The 17114-nt window shown below is 40.5% G+C and overlaps 1 pseudogene; it reads left to right on the top strand.

Moving 5' to 3' along the window:
• Window positions 1–318: 318 nt before the first annotated feature.
• Window positions 319–2352, top strand: LOC138313893 (uncharacterized; annotated as a pseudogene).
• The last annotated feature ends 14762 nt before the right edge of the window (window positions 2353–17114 follow it).

Genomic DNA, 17114 nt, shown 5'->3' with positions numbered 1-17114 from the left:
CTGTCCTCTATCAAAAAAAGCAAAAAGGTCACTTTACGTGAATTACAGTCCCTGTTAGGGCTCCTTAATTTTTGCTGTCAAGTGGTTTGTTCCAGGTCGGGCTTTTCTACGTAGGCTAACAGAACCTCACTAAAGGAAAATGTAAGTCCCCATCACCACATAATTACGTTTTAAATAAATGCAGCTAGGCTAGATATGCATGCGTGGTCAACATTTATTGATAGCTTACAACATGGAAAATCTAATTTTTCTAGATGACATGTGGCAAGATTCAGATTTAACTACATCTTTTACGGATGCTTCTGGTTTATCTAGGTTATGGTGCAGTATTTGGCAGTAGATGGTTCTATGGGGGCGCGGGGTATGTGGAAAGAGTGTAGTAAATGCAAAAACCATACATATTACAGTTTCAAAGAGCTTTTTTCCTATTGGTATTTGCTGTAGATAATATGGGGGGGTGAACCTACTAAAATCAGTCAGTCATGTTCCATTCGGACAATAGAGCAGTTGTGGATGTTATCAACAAGACATCCATCCAAAGTACTCTCATATCATGCAATTGGTACGTAGGCTGGTATTAATACTGTTTACGGTACAATTTTTTGTTTATTTTCAAAGCTTATCCTTTTCCTTCCTGGCAAGATGAATGTACTTACCTGACTTGCTTTCACGGACGAATTACAGGTCAGTCGATTCAAGAAACTGGCAGAAAGCATGGACCCCAACCCTACCAAGATCCCAACTCAGCTGCTACATCTTTGAACAACACTGCAGTTAAACTTTTTGATGCCGCTTTTTCATCAAATACTCATGTTTCCTACCGCACTGCCATAAATTCATATCACAAATTTCATCTACACGTGACAGGAACATCACCTGTTTTTTATTGCCTGTTCTCTGTTAGAACAAGCTGGTACAATATATTTCCCTCGGTTATACCAGAATGGTAAATCAGCAAAGGACCATTATTACATACGTTGCAGGTCTAACCTCTTATCATAGAATGAGGGTTTCGAGGATTCCAACTCAGTGTTTCCTAATCAAAAAGATTTTGAAAGGGGTACAGATTTTATCGGCTCTCAGGTCCCGACATGCGACTACCGATTACACCTTCCATTTCAGACCAGTTGATTTCTGGTTTAGAACATACTTCTCCCAAACAGGTACGACAACTAAATTGTTACGTGCTATGTTTACTCTTAGTTTCTTTGCATTCTTGCGAATAGGAGAAATAGCCAAGACAGGTACAGGTTCTACTCAAAATATTATACAATTTTCTAAACATTACCATGGATACCAAACACAAGAAAACCAAAAGAAATGGTACTTTCACTTCGTTATTTTTAAACATCATTCATCACGCAGGCCAAGTCAATCTTAAGATAATTTGCCAGAAGTGCAAAAAATTTGTCCAGTTTCATCTATGAAATCTTTTCGGAAAGCCAGGGGAAGCACCCCCAGGGCCTCTTTTCACATTTGACGGGGTTACTCCCCATAACCCAATCATACTATACTTCTAGGTTAAAAGAGGTGGTTTCCTTTATTGGCCTAGACACATCAATGTACAAACCACATTCATTCCGTATTGGTGCTGCCAGCACTGCTTTCCAGTGCCAAATACCGGAGGAAAAATTATTCGACTTATGGGTCGCTGGAACTCGGATGCGGTGAAAAGATATTTTAGAATACCAGTTTTTGATGGTCTGCAGATAAACCCACAATAATGCTAGATTACAAAATGTTTACAGGTTGTATGTATATAGATGATCATGAGACTGTCAGAGGCAGCTCAGATTCCTAGTCCCCATCGATGTTCAATTTGGTGTAGGGGGTGGCCATGACCTAGCATTTATTACTGCATTTTATTATGTGTATATTTTTTATGTTTGTAAATTTGGTTACAAATTTATTTTTCTAAATACTGTCTCACACTTATTTCATATTTCGTGTGAGCAGCACAGTATGTGTCTTGGTGGACTTTTTGTATATGAGACACCTCATTATGTACCTTTATTTATGTTGGGGAGTGGATTGACTGACTGAGGCGGCATGATACTTCACCCATCCTGCAGTATTGCTATGATACATGTGGCATTTGTATGGGGCATGCCCTCTTTGACAGCATTGAATTGGAAGTGGATTGACTGTCTGAGGCGGCATGATACTTTAAATTCCCCTATCAGGTAATTACTATGTTGTATGTGGACATTTGTATGAGGCATGCCCTCTTTGACCAGTATAGGAAAGGGAAGTGGATTGACTGTCTGAGGCGGCATGATACTTCACCTACCTTGTATTACTATGATATATGTGGACATTTGTATGAAGGCATGCCCTCTTTGATAATGTATAGGAAGGGAGTGGATTGACTGTCTGAGGCGGCATGATACTTCACCTATCCTGTATTAATTATGTATATGTGGACATTTGATTATGAAGCATGCTCTCTTTGATACCAGTATAGGAAAGGGGAGTGGATTGACTGTCTGAGGCGGCATGATACTTCACCTATCCTGTATTAATATGTATATGTGGACATTTGATATGAAGCATGCCCTCTTTGACCAGTATAGGAAGGGGAGTGGATCTGTTTATACTTACCTCCTTTTTTGTGTAGAATTTACTGTTTTTGTTTTTGTTGGAAAATTCCAAAGGCATTATGGAAACTTGTGTTAAGGAGATTAATTCTGTGCTGTATTATTCATGGAAGTTCTAAGTTCGATTCCTGTATATAATAGGTAATTGAACATGCAGTTAGAGATAGGAATCCTAATAAACGGAACTCCGCTCGTTGGCCAGTATGTTTGTTAAACGGAACTCGGGTCTGGTTCCTAGTTCCGTATAAGCTTAAACGGAACTCGGGTCTGGTTCCTAGTTCCGTTTAAGTTAAATGGAACTGGAGTCTAGGTGTCAGATCTGTTTAAGGAAACTTGTGTTAAGGAGGTTAATTCTGTGCTGTATTATTCATGGAAGCTCTAAGTTCGATTCCTGTATATAATATGTAATTGAACATGCAGTTAGAGATAGGAATCCTAATAAACGGAACTCCGCTCGTTGGCCAGTATGTTTGTTAAACGGAACTCGGGTCTGGTTCCTAGTTCCGTATAAGCTTAAACGGAACTCGGGTCTGGTTCCTAGTTCCGTTTAAGTTAAATGGAACTGGAGTCTAGGTGTCAGATCTGTTTAAGGAAACTTGTGTTAAGGAGGTTAATTCTGTGCTGTATTATTCATGGAAGCTCTAAGTTCGATTCCTGTATATAATATGTAATTGAACATGCAGTTAGAGATAGGAATCCTAATAAACGGAACTCCGCTCGTTGGCAGTATGTTTGTTAAACGGAACTCGGGTCTGGTTCCTAGTTCCGTATAAGCTTAAACGGAACTCGGGTCTGGTTCCTAGTTCCGTTTAAGTTAAACGGAACTGGAGTCTAGGTGTCAGATCTGTTTAAGGAAACTTGTGTTAAGGAGGTTAATTCTGTGCTGTATTATTCATGGAAGCTCTAAGTTCGATTCCTGTATATAATATGTAATTGAACATGCAGTTAGAGATAGGAATCCTAATAAACGGAACTCCGCTCGTTGGCCAGTATGTTTGTTAAACGGAACTCGGGTCTGGTTCCTAGTTCCGTATAAGCTTAAACGGAACTCGGGTCTGGTTCCTAGTTCCGTTTAAGTTAAACGGAACTGGAGTCTAGGTGTCAGATCTGTTTAAGGAAACTTGTGTTAAGGAGATTAATTCTGTGCTGTATTATTCATGGAAGCTCTAAGTTCGATTCCTGTATATAATAGGTAATTGAACATGCAGTTAGAGATAGGAATCCTAATAAACGGAACTCCGCTCGTTGGCCAGTATGTTTGTTAAACGGAACTCGGGTCTGGTTCCTAGTTCCGTATAAGCTTAAACGGAACTCGGGTCTGGTTCCTAGTTCCGTTTAAGTTAAATGGAACTGGAGTCTAGGTGTCAGATCTGTTTAAGGAAACTTGTGTTAAGGAGGTTAATTCTGTGCTGTATTATTCATGGAAGCTCTAAGTTCGATTCCTGTATATAATAGGTAATTGAACATGCAGTTAGAGATAGGAATCCTAATAAACGGAACTCCGCTCGTTGGCCAGTATGTTTGTTAAACGGAACTCGGGTCTGGTTCCTAGTTCCGTATAAGCTTAAACGGAACTCGGGTCTGGTTCCTAGTTCCGTTTAAGTTAAACGGAACTGGAGTCTAGGTGTCAGATCTGTTTAAGGAAACTTGTGTTAAGGAGGTTAATTCTGTGCTGTATTATTCATGGAAGCTCTAAGTTCGATTCCTGTATATAATATGTAATTGAACATGCAGTTAGAGATAGGAATCCTAATAAACGGAACTCCGCTCGTTGGCCAGTATGTTTGTTAAACGGAACTCGGGTCTGGTTCCTAGTTCCGTATAAGCTTAAACGGAACTCGGGTCTGGTTCCTAGTTCCGTTTAAGTTAAATGGAACTGGAGTCTAGGTGTCAGATCTGTTTAAGGAAACTTGTGTTAAGGAGGTTAATTCTGTGCTGTATTATTCATGGAAGCTCTAAGTTCGATTCCTGTATATAATAGGTAATTGAACATGCAGTTAGAGATAGGAATCCTAATAAACGGAACTCCGCTCGTTGGCCAGTATGTTTGTTAAACGGAACTCGGGTCTGGTTCCTAGTTCCGTATAAGCTTAAACGGAACTCGGGTCTGGTTCCTAGTTCCGTTTAAGTTAAACGGAACTGGAGTCTAGGTGTCAGATCTGTTTAAGGAAACTTGTGTTAAGGAGTTTAATTCTGTGCTGTATTATTCATGGAAGCTCTAAGTTCGATTCCTGTATATAATAGGTAATTGAACATGCAGTTAGAGATAGGAATCCTAATAAACGGAACTCCGCTCGTTGGCCAGTATGTTTGTTAAACGGAACTCGGGTCTGGTTCCTAGTTCCGTATAAGCTTAAACGGAACTCGGGTCTGGTTCCTAGTTCCGTTTAAGTTAAACGGAACTGGAGTCTAGGTGTCAGATCTGTTTAAGGAAACTTGTGTTAAGGAGGTTAATTCTGTGCTGTATTATTCATGGAAGCTCTAAGTTCGATTCCTGTATATAATATGTAATTGAACATGCAGTTAGAGATAGGAATCCTAATAAACGGAACTCCGCTCGTTGGCCAGTATGTTTGTTAAACGGAACTCGGGTCTGGTTCCTAGTTCCGTATAAGCTTAAACGGAACTCGGGTCTGGTTCCTAGTTCCGTTTAAGTTAAACGGAACTGGAGTCTAGGTGTCAGATCTGTTTAAGGAAACTTGTGTTAAGGAGGTTAATTCTGTGCTGTATTATTCATGGAAGCTCTAAGTTCGATTCCTGTATATAATAGGTAATTGAACATGCAGTTAGAGATAGGAATCCTAATAAACGGAACTCCGCTCGTTGGCCAGTATGTTTGTTAAACGGAACTCGGGTCTGGTTCCTAGTTCCGTATAAGCTTAAACGGAACTCGGGTCTGGTTCCTAGTTCCGTTTAAGTTAAACGGAACTGGAGTCTAGGTGTCAGATCTGTTTAAGGAAACTTGTGTTAAGGAGGTTAATTCTGTGCTGTATTATTCATGGAAGCTCTAAGTTCGATTCCTGTATATAATATGTAATTGAACATGCAGTTAGAGATAGGAATCCTAATAAACGGAACTCCGCTCGTTGGCCAGTATGTTTGTTAAACGGAACTCGGGTCTGGTTCCTAGTTCCGTATAAGCTTAAACGGAACTCGGGTCTGGTTCCTAGTTCCGTTTAAGTTAAACGGAACTGGAGTCTAGGTGTCAGATCTGTTTAAGGAAACTTGTGTTAAGGAGGTTAATTCTGTGCTGTATTATTCATGGAAGCTCTAAGTTCGATTCCTGTATATAATAGGTAATTGAACATGCAGTTAGAGATAGGAATCCTAATAAACGGAACTCCGCTCGTTGGCCAGTATGTTTGTTAAACGGAACTCGGGTCTGGTTCCTAGTTCCGTATAAGCTTAAACGGAACTCGGGTCTGGTTCCTAGTTCCGTTAAAGTTAAATGGAACTGGAGTCTAGGTGTCAGATCTGTTTAAGGAAACTTGTGTTAAGGAGGTTAATTCTGTGCTGTATTATTCATGGAAGCTCTAAGTTCGATTCCTGTATATAATAGGTAATTGAACATGCAGTTAGAGATAGGAATCCTAATAAACGGAACTCCGCTCGTTGGCCAGTATGTTTGTTAAACGGAACTCGGGTCTGGTTCCTAGTTCCGTATAAGCTTAAACGGAACTCGGGTCTGGTTCCTAGTTCCGTTTAAGTTAAACGGAACTGGAGTCTAGGTGTCAGATCTGTTTAAGGAAACTTGTGTTAAGGAGGTTAATTCTGTGCTGTATTATTCATGGAAGCTCTAAGTTCGATTCCTGTATATGATATGTAATTGAACATGCAGTTAGAGATAGGAATCCTAATAAACGGAACTCCGCTCGTTGGCCAGTATGTTTGTTAAACGGAACTCGGGTCTGGTTCCTAGTTCCGTATAAGCTTAAACGGAACTCGGGTCTGGTTCCTAGTTCCGTTTAAGTTAAACGGAACTGGAGTCTAGGTGTCAGATCTGTTTAAGGAAACTTGTGTTAAGGAGGTTAATTCTGTGCTGTATTATTCATGGAAGCTCTAAGTTCGATTCCTGTATATAATAGGTAATTGAACATGCAGTTAGAGATAGGAATCCTAATAAACGGAACTCCGCTCGTTGGCCAGTATGTTTGTTAAACGGAACTCGGGTCTGGTTCCTAGTTCCGTATAAGCTTAAACGGAACTCGGGTCTGGTTCCTAGTTCCGTTTAAGTTAAACGGAACTGGAGTCTAGGTGTCAGATCTGTTTAAGGAAACTTGTGTTAAGGAGGTTAATTCTGTGCTGTATTATTCATGGAAGCTCTAAGTTCGATTCCTGTATATAATATGTAATTGAACATGCAGTTAGAGATAGGAATCCTAATAAACGGAACTCCGCTCGTTGGCCAGTATGTTTGTTAAACGGAACTCGGGTCTGGTTCCTAGTTCCGTATAAGCTTAAACGGAACTCGGGTCTGGTTCCTAGTTCCGTTTAAGTTAAACGGAACTGGAGTCTAGTTGTCAGATCTTTTTAAGGAAACTTGTGTTAAGGAGGTTAATTCTGTGCTGTATTATTCATGGAAGCTCTAAGTTCGATTCCTGTATATGATATGTAATTGAACATGCAGTTAGAGATAGGAATCCTAATAAACGGAACTCCGCTCGTTGGCCAGTATGTTTGTTAAACGGAACTCGGGTCTGGTTCCTAGTTCCGTATAAGCTTAAACGGAACTCGGGTCTGGTTCCTAGTTCCGTTTAAGTTAAACGGAACTGGAGTCTAGGTGTCAGATCTGTTTAAGGAAACTTGTGTTAAGGAGGTTAATTCTGTGCTGTATTATTCATGGAAGCTCTAAGTTCGATTCCTGTATATGATATGTAATTGAACATGCAGTTAGAGATAGGAATCCTAATAAACGGAACTCCGCTCGTTGGCCAGTATGTTTGTTAAACGGAACTCGGGTCTGGTTCCTAGTTCCGTATAAGCTTAAACGGAACTCGGGTCTGGTTCCTAGTTCCGTTTAAGTTAAACGGAACTGGAGTCTAGGTGTCAGATCTGTTTAAGGAAACTTGTGTTAAGGAGGTTAATTCTGTGCTGTATTATTCATGGAAGCTCTAAGTTCGATTCCTGTATATAATAGGTAATTGAACATGCAGTTAGAGATAGGAATCCTAATAAACGGAACTCCGCTCGTTGGCCAGTATGTTTGTTAAACGGAACTCGGGTCTGGTTCCTAGTTCCGTATAAGCTTAAACGGAACTCGGGTCTGGTTCCTAGTTCCGTTTAAGTTAAACGGAACTGGAGTCTAGGTGTCAGATCTGTTTAAGGAAACTTGTGTTAAGGAGGTTAATTCTGTGCTGTATTATTCATGGAAGCTCTAAGTTCGATTCCTGTATATAATATGTAATTGAACATGCAGTTAGAGATAGGAATCCTAATAAACGGAACTCCGCTCGTTGGCCAGTATGTTTGTTAAACGGAACTCGGGTCTGGTTCCTAGTTCCGTATAAGCTTAAACGGAACTCGGGTCTGGTTCCTAGTTCCGTTTAAGTTAAACGGAACTGGAGTCTAGGTGTCAGATCTGTTTAAGGAAACTTGTGTTAAGGAGGTTAATTCTGTGCTGTATTATTCATGGAAGCTCTAAGTTCGATTCCTGTATATAATATGTAATTGAACATGCAGTTAGAGATAGGAATCCTAATAAACGGAACTCCGCTCGTTGGCCAGTATGTTTGTTAAACGGAACTCGGGTCTGGTTCCTAGTTCCGTATAAGCTTAAACGGAACTCGGGTCTGGTTCCTAGTTCCGTTTAAGTTAAACGGAACTGGAGTCTAGGTGTCAGATCTGTTTAAGGAAACTTGTGTTAAGGAGGTTAATTCTGTGCTGTATTATTCATGGAAGCTCTAAGTTCGATTCCTGTATATAATATGTAATTGAACATGCAGTTAGAGATAGGAATCCTAATAAACGGAACTCCGCTCGTTGGCCAGTATGTTTGTTAAACGGAACTCGGGTCTGGTTCCTAGTTCCGTATAAGCTTAAACGGAACTCGGGTCTGGTTCCTAGTTCCGTTTAAGTTAAATGGAACTGGAGTCTAGGTGTCAGATCTGTTTAAGGAAACTTGTGTTAAGGAGGTTAATTCTGTGCTGTATTATTCATGGAAGCTCTAAGTTCGATTCCTGTATATAATATGTAATTGAACATGCAGTTAGAGATAGGAATCCTAATAAACGGAACTCCGCTCGTTGGCCAGTATGTTTGTTAAACGGAACTCGGGTCTGGTTCCTAGTTCCGTATAAGCTTAAACGGAACTCGGGTCTGGTTCCTAGTTCCGTTTAAGTTAAACGGAACTGGAGTCTAGGTGTCAGATCTGTTTAAGGAAACTTGTGTTAAGGAGATTAATTCTGTGCTGTATTATTCATGGAAGTTCTAAGTTCGATTCCTGTATATAATAGGTAATTGAACATGCAGTTAGAGATAGGAATCCTAATAAACGGAACTCCGCTCGTTGGCCAGTATGTTTGTTAAACGGAACTCGGGTCTGGTTCCTAGTTCCGTATAAGCTTAAACGGAACTCGGGTCTGGTTCCTAGTTCCGTTTAAGTTAAACGGAACTGGAGTCTAGGTGTCAGATCTGTTTAAGGAAACTTGTGTTAAGGAGGTTAATTCTGTGCTGTATTATTCATGGAAGCTCTAAGTTCGATTCCTGTATATAATATGTAATTGAACATGCAGTTAGAGATAGGAATCCTAATAAACGGAACTCCGCTCGTTGGCCAGTATGTTTGTTAAACGGAACTCGGGTCTGGTTCCTAGTTCCGTATAAGCTTAAACGGAACTCGGGTCTGGTTCCTAGTTCCGTTAAAGTTAAATGGAACTGGAGTCTAGGTGTCAGATCTGTTTAAGGAAACTTGTGTTAAGGAGGTTAATTCTGTGCTGTATTATTCATGGAAGCTCTAAGTTCGATTCCTGTATATAATATGTAATTGAACATGCAGTTAGAGATAGGAATCCTAATAAACGGAACTCCGCTCGTTGGCCAGTATGTTTGTTAAACGGAACTCGGGTCTGGTTCCTAGTTCCGTATAAGCTTAAACGGAACTCGGGTCTGGTTCCTAGTTCCGTTTAAGTTAAACGGAACTGGAGTCTAGGTGTCAGATCTGTTTAAGGAAACTTGTGTTAAGGAGGTTAATTCTGTGCTGTATTATTCATGGAAGCTCTAAGTTCGATTCCTGTATATAATAGGTAATTGAACATGCAGTTAGAGATAGGAATCCTAATAAACGGAACTCCGCTCGTTGGCCAGTATGTTTGTTAAACGGAACTCGGGTCTGGTTCCTAGTTCCGTATAAGCTTAAACGGAACTCGGGTCTGGTTCCTAGTTCCGTTTAAGTTAAACGGAACTGGAGTCTAGGTGTCAGATCTGTTTAAGGAAACTTGTGTTAAGGAGGTTAATTCTGTGCTGTATTATTCATGGAAGCTCTAAGTTCGATTCCTGTATATAATATGGTAATTGAACATGCAGTTAGAGATAGGAATCCTAATAAACGGAACTCCGCTCGTTGGCCAGTATGTTTGTTAAACGGAACTCGGGTCTGGTTCCTAGTTCCGTATAAGCTTAAACGGAACTCGGGTCTGGTTCCTAGTTCCGTTTAAGTTAAACGGAACTGGAGTCTAGGTGTCAGATCTGTTTAAGGAAACTTGTGTTAAGGAGATTAATTCTGTGCTGTATTATTCATGGAAGCTCTAAGTTCGATTCCTGTATATAATAGGTAATTGAACATGCAGTTAGAGATAGGAATCCTAATAAACGGAACTCCGCTCGTTGGCCAGTATGTTTGTTAAACGGAACTCGGGTCTGGTTCCTAGTTCCGTATAAGCTTAAACGGAACTCGGGTCTGGTTCCTAGTTCCGTTTAAGTTAAACGGAACTGGAGTCTAGGTGTCAGATCTGTTTAAGGAAACTTGTGTTAAGGAGGTTAATTCTGTGCTGTATTATTCATGGAAGCTCTAAGTTCGATTCCTGTATATAATATGTAATTGAACATGCAGTTAGAGATAGGAATCCTAATAAACGGAACTCCGCTCGTTGGCCAGTATGTTTGTTAAACGGAACTCGGGTCTGGTTCCTAGTTCCGTATAAGCTTAAACGGAACTCGGGTCTGGTTCCTAGTTCCGTTTAAGTTAAACGGAACTGGAGTCTAGGTGTCAGATCTGTTTAAGGAAACTTGTGTTAAGGAGGTTAATTCTGTGCTGTATTATTCATGGAAGCTCTAAGTTCGATTCCTGTATATGATATGTAATTGAACATGCAGTTAGAGATAGGAATCCTAATAAACGGAACTCCGCTCGTTGGCCAGTATGTTTGTTAAACGGAACTCGGGTCTGGTTCCTAGTTCCGTATAAGCTTAAACGGAACTCGGGTCTGGTTCCTAGTTCCGTTTAAGTTAAACGGAACTGGAGTCTAGGTGTCAGATCCGTTTAAAGGAATTTGTGTTAAGGAGATTAATTCTGTGCTGTATTATTCATGGAAGCTCTAAGTTCGATTCCTGTATACATAATGTAGGTAATTGAACATGCAGTTCGAGATAGGAATCCTAATAAACGGAACTCCGCTCGTTGGCCAGTATGTTTGTTAAACGGAACTCGGGTCTGGTTCCTAGTTCCGTATAAGCTTAAACGGAACTCGGGTCTGGTTCCTAGTTCCGTTTAAGTTAAACGGAACTGGAGTCTAGGTGTCAGATCTGTTTAAGGAAACTTGTGTTAAGGAGGTTAATTCTGTGCTGTATTATTCATGGAAGCTCTAAGTTCGATTCCTGTATATGATATGTAATTGAACATGCAGTTAGAGATAGGAATCCTAATAAACGGAACTCCGCTCGTTGGCCAGTATGTTTGTTAAACGGAACTCGGGTCTGGTTCCTAGTTCCGTATAAGCTTAAACGGAACTCGGGTCTGGTTCCTAGTTCCGTTTAAGTTAAACGGAACTGGAGTCTAGGTGTCAGATCTGTTTAAGGAAACTTGTGTTAAGGAGATTAATTCTGTGCTGTATTATTCATGGAAGCACTAAGTTCGATTCCTGTATATAATAGGTAATTGAACATGCAGTTAGAGATAGGAATCCTAATAAACGGAACTCCGCTCGTTGGCCAGTATGTTTGTTAAACGGAACTCGGGTCTGGTTCCTAGTTCCGTATAAGCTTAAACGGAACTCGGGTCTGGTTCCTAGTTCCGTTTAAGTTAAACGGAACTGGAGTCTAGGTGTCAGATCTGTTTAAGGAAACTTGTGTTAAGGAGGTTAATTCTGTGCTGTATTATTCATGGAAGCTCTAAGTTCGATTCCTGTATATAATAGGTAATTGAACATGCAGTTAGAGATAGGAATCCTAATAAACGGAACTCCGCTCGTTGGCCAGTATGTTTGTTAAACGGAACTCGGGTCTGGTTCCTAGTTCCGTATAAGCTTAAACGGAACTCGGGTCTGGTTCCTAGTTCCGTTTAAGTTAAACGGAACTGGAGTCTAGGTGTCAGATCTGTTTAAGGAAACTTGTGTTAAGGAGGTTAATTCTGTGCTGTATTATTCATGGAAGCTCTAAGTTCGATTCCTGTATATAATATGTAATTGAACATGCAGTTAGAGATAGGAATCCTAATAAACGGAACTCCGCTCGTTGGCCAGTATGTTTGTTAAACGGAACTCGGGTCTGGTTCCTAGTTCCGTATAAGCTTAAACGGAACTCGGGTCTGGTTCCTAGTTCCGTTTAAGTTAAACGGAACTGGAGTCTAGGTGTCAGATCTGTTTAAGGAAACTTGTGTTAAGGAGGTTAATTCTGTGCTGTATTATTCATGGAAGCTCTAAGTTCGATTCCTGTATATAATATGTAATTGAACATGCAGTTAGAGATAGGAATCCTAATAAACGGAACTCCGCTCGTTGGCCAGTATGTTTGTTAAACGGAACTCGGGTCTGGTTCCTAGTTCCGTATAAGCTTAAACGGAACTCGGGTCTGGTTCCTAGTTCCGTTTAAGTTAAACGGAACTGGAGTCTAGGTGTCAGATCTGTTTAAGGAAACTTGTGTTAAGGAGGTTAATTCTGTGCTGTATTATTCATGGAAGCTCTAAGTTCGATTCCTGTATATAATATGTAATTGAACATGCAGTTAGAGATAGGAATCCTAATAAACGGAACTCCGCTCGTTGGCCAGTATGTTTGTTAAACGGAACTCGGGTCTGGTTCCTAGTTCCGTATAAGCTTAAACGGAACTCGGGTCTGGTTCCTAGTTCCGTTTAAGTTAAACGGAACTGGAGTCTAGGTGTCAGATCTGTTTAAGGAAACTTGTGTTAAGGAGGTTAATTCTGTGCTGTATTATTCATGGAAGCTCTAAGTTCGATTCCTGTATACAATATGTAGGTAATTGAACATGCAGTTCGAGATAGGAATCCTAATAAACGGAACTCCGCTCGTTGGCCAGTATGTTTGTTAAACGGAACTCGGGTCTGGTTCCTAGTTCCGTATAAGCTTAAACGGAACTCGGGTCTGGTTCCTAGTTCCGTTTAAGTTAAACGGAACTGGAGTCTAGGTGTCAGATCTGTTTAAGGAAACTTGTGTTAAGGAGGTTAATTCTGTGCTGTATTATTCATGGAAGCTCTAAGTTCGATTCCTGTATACAATATGTAGGTAATTGAACATGCAGTTCGAGATAGGAATCCTAATAAACGGAACTCCGCTCGTTGGCCAGTATGTTTGTTAAACGGAACTCGGGTCTGGTTCCTAGTTCCGTATAAGCTTAAACGGAACTCGGGTCTGGTTCCTAGTTCCGTTTAAGTTAAACGGAACTGGAGTCTAGGTGTCAGATCTGTTTAAGGAAACTTGTGTTAAGGAGGTTAATTCTGTGCTGTATTATTCATGGAAGCTCTAAGTTCGATTCCTGTATATAATATGGTAATTGAACATGCAGTTAGAGATAGGAATCCTAATAAACGGAACTCCGCTCGTTGGCCAGTATGTTTGTTAAACGGAACTCGGGTCTGGTTCCTAGTTCCGTATAAGCTTAAACGGAACTCGGGTCTGGTTCCTAGTTCCGTTTAAGTTAAACGGAACTGGAGTCTAGGTGTCAGATCTGTTTAAGGAAACTTGTGTTAAGGAGGTTAATTCTGTGCTGTATTATTCATGGAAGCTCTAAGTTCGATTCCTGTATATAATATGTAATTGAACATGCAGTTAGAGATAGGAATCCTAATAAACGGAACTCCGCTCGTTGGCCAGTATGTTTGTTAAACGGAACTCGGGTCTGGTTCCTAGTTCCGTATAAGCTTAAACGGAACTCGGGTCTGGTTCCTAGTTCCGTTTAAGTTAAACGGAACTGGAGTCTAGGTGTCAGATCTGTTTAAGGAAACTTGTGTTAAGGAGGTTAATTCTGTGCTGTATTATTCATGGAAGCTCTAAGTTCGATTCCTGTATATAATAGGTAATTGAACATGCAGTTAGAGATAGGAATCCTAATAAACGGAACTCCGCTCGTTGGCCAGTATGTTTGTTAAACGGAACTCGGGTCTGGTTCCTAGTTCCGTATAAGCTTAAACGGAACTCGGGTCTGGTTCCTAGTTCCGTTTAAGTTAAACGGAACTGGAGTCTAGGTGTCAGATCTGTTTAAGGAAACTTGTGTTAAGGAGGTTAATTCTGTGCTGTATTATTCATGGAAGCTCTAAGTTCGATTCCTGTATATAATAGGTAATTGAACATGCAGTTAGAGATAGGAATCCTAATAAACGGAACTCCGCTCGTTGGCCAGTATGTTTGTTAAACGGAACTCGGGTCTGGTTCCTAGTTCCGTATAAGCTTAAACGGAACTCGGGTCTGGTTCCTAGTTCCGTTTAAGTTAAACGGAACTGGAGTCTAGGTGTCAGATCTGTTTAAGGAAACTTGTGTTAAGGAGGTTAATTCTGTGCTGTATTATTCATGGAAGCTCTAAGTTCGATTCCTGTATATGATATGTAATTGAACATGCAGTTAGAGATAGGAATCCTAATAAACGGAACTCCGCTCGTTGGCCAGTATGTTTGTTAAACGGAACTCGGGTCTGGTTCCTAGTTCCGTATAAGCTTAAACGGAACTCGGGTCTGGTTCCTAGTTCCGTTTAAGTTAAACGGAACTGGAGTCTAGGTGTCAGATCCGTTTAAGGGAATTTGTGTTAAGGAGGTTAATTCTGTGCTGTATTATTCATGGAAGCTCTAAGTTCGATTCCTGTATATAATATGTAATTGAACATGCAGTTAGAGATAGGAATCCTAATAAACGGAACTCCGCTCGTTGGCCAGTATGTTTGTTAAACGGAACTCGGGTCTGGTTCCTAGTTCCGTATAAGCTTAAACGGAACTCGGGTCTGGTTCCTAGTTCCGTTTAAGTTAAACGGAACTGGAGTCTAGGTGTCAGATCTGTTTAAGGAAACTTGTGTTAAGGAGGTTAATTCTGTGCTGTATTATTCATGGAAGCTCTAAGTTCGATTCCTGTATATGATATGTAATTGAACATGCAGTTAGAGATAGGAATCCTAATAAACGGAACTCCGCTCGTTGGCCAGTATGTTTGTTAAACGGAACTCGGGTCTGGTTCCTAGTTCCGTATAAGCTTAAACGGAACTCGGGTCTGGTTCCTAGTTCCGTTTAAGTTAAATGGAACTGGAGTCTAGGTGTCAGATCTGTTTAAGGAAACTTGTGTTAAGGAGGTTAATTCTGTGCTGTATTATTCATGGAAGCTCTAAGTTCGATTCCTGTATATAATATGTAATTGAACATGCAGTTAGAGATAGGAATCCTAATAAACGGAACTCCGCTCGTTGGCCAGTATGTTTGTTAAACGGAACTCGGGTCTGGTTCCTAGTTCCGTATAAGCTTAAACGGAACTCGGGTCTGGTTCCTAGTTCCGTTTAAGTTAAACGGAACTGGAGTCTAGGTGTCAGATCCGTTTAAGGGAATTTGTGTTAAGGAGATTAATTCTGTGCTGTATTATTCATGGAAGCACTAAGTTCGATTCCTGTATATAATAGGTAATTGAACATGCTGTTAGAGATAGGAATCCTAATAAACGGAACTCCGCTCGTTGGCCAGTATGTTTGTTAAACGGAACTCGGGTCTGGTTCCTAGTTCCGTATAAGCTTAAACGGAACTCGGGTCTGGTTCCTAGTTCCGTTTAAGTTAAACGGAACTGGAGTCTAGGTGTCAGATCTGTTTAAGGAAACTTGTGTTAAGGAGGTTAATTCTGTGCTGTATTATTCATGGAAGCTCTAAGTTCGATTCCTGTATATGATATGTAATTGAACATGCAGTTAGAGATAGGAATCCTAATAAACGGAACTCCGCTCGTTGGCCAGTATGTTTGTTAAACGGAACTCGGGTCTGGTTCCTAGTTCCGTATAAGCTTAAACGGAACTCGGGTCTGGTTCCTAGTTCCGTTTAAGTTAAACGGAACTGGAGTCTAGGTGTCAGATCTGTTTAAGGAAACTTGTGTTAAGGAGGTTAATTCTGTGCTGTATTATTCATGGAAGCTCTAAGTTCGATTCCTGTATATAATATGTAATTGAACATGCAGTTAGAGATAGGAATCCTAATAAACGGAACTCCGCTCGTTGGCCAGTATGTTTGTTAAACGGAACTCGGGTCTGGTTCCTAGTTCCGTATAAGCTTAAACGGAACTCGGGTCTGGTTCCTAGTTCCGTTTAAGTTAAACGGAACTGGAGTCTAGGTGTCAGATCTGTTTAAGGAAACTTGTGTTAAGGAGATTAATTCTGTGCTGTATTATTCATGGAAGTTCTAAGTTCGATTCCTGTATATAATAGGTAATTGAACATGCAGTTAGAGATAGGAATCCTAATAAACGGAACTCCGCTCGTTGGCCAGTATGTTTGTTAAACGGAACTCGGGTCTGGTTCCTAGTTCCGTATAAGCTTAAACGGAACTCGGGTCTGGTTCCTAGTTCCGTTTAAGTTAAATGGAACTGGAGTCTAGGTGTCAGATCTGTTTAAGGAAACTTGTGTTAAGGAGGTTAATTCTGTGCTGTATTATTCATGGAAGCTCTAAGTTCGATTCCTGTATATGATATGTAATTGAACATGCAGTTAGAGATAGGAATCCTAATAAACGGAACTCCGCTCGTTGGCCAGTATGTTTGTTAAACGGAACTCGGGTCTGGTTCCTAGTTCCGTATAAGCTTAAACGGAACTCGGGTCTGGTTCCTAGTTCCGTTTAAGTTAAACGGAACTGGAGTCTAGGTGTCAGATCTGTTTAAGGAAACTTGTGTTAAGGAGATTAATTCTGTGCTGTATTATTCATGGAAGCACTAAGTTCGATTCCTGTATATAATATGTAATTGAACATGCAGTTAGAGATAGGAATCCTAATAAACGGAACTCCGCTCGTTGGCCAGTATGTTTGTTAAACGGAACTCGGGTCTGGTTCCTAGTTCCGTATAAGCTTAAACGGAACTCGGGTCTGGTTCCTAGTTCCGTTTAAGTTAAACGGAACTG

This window comes from Argopecten irradians, unplaced genomic scaffold (genome assembly GCF_041381155.1).
Source record: "Argopecten irradians isolate NY unplaced genomic scaffold, Ai_NY scaffold_1032, whole genome shotgun sequence".
In the NCBI taxonomy this organism is placed as follows: domain Eukaryota; kingdom Metazoa; phylum Mollusca; class Bivalvia; order Pectinida; family Pectinidae; genus Argopecten; species Argopecten irradians.
Note: the sequence above shows the minus strand (reverse complement) of the source record. Positions and strands in the feature narration are given on the sequence as shown.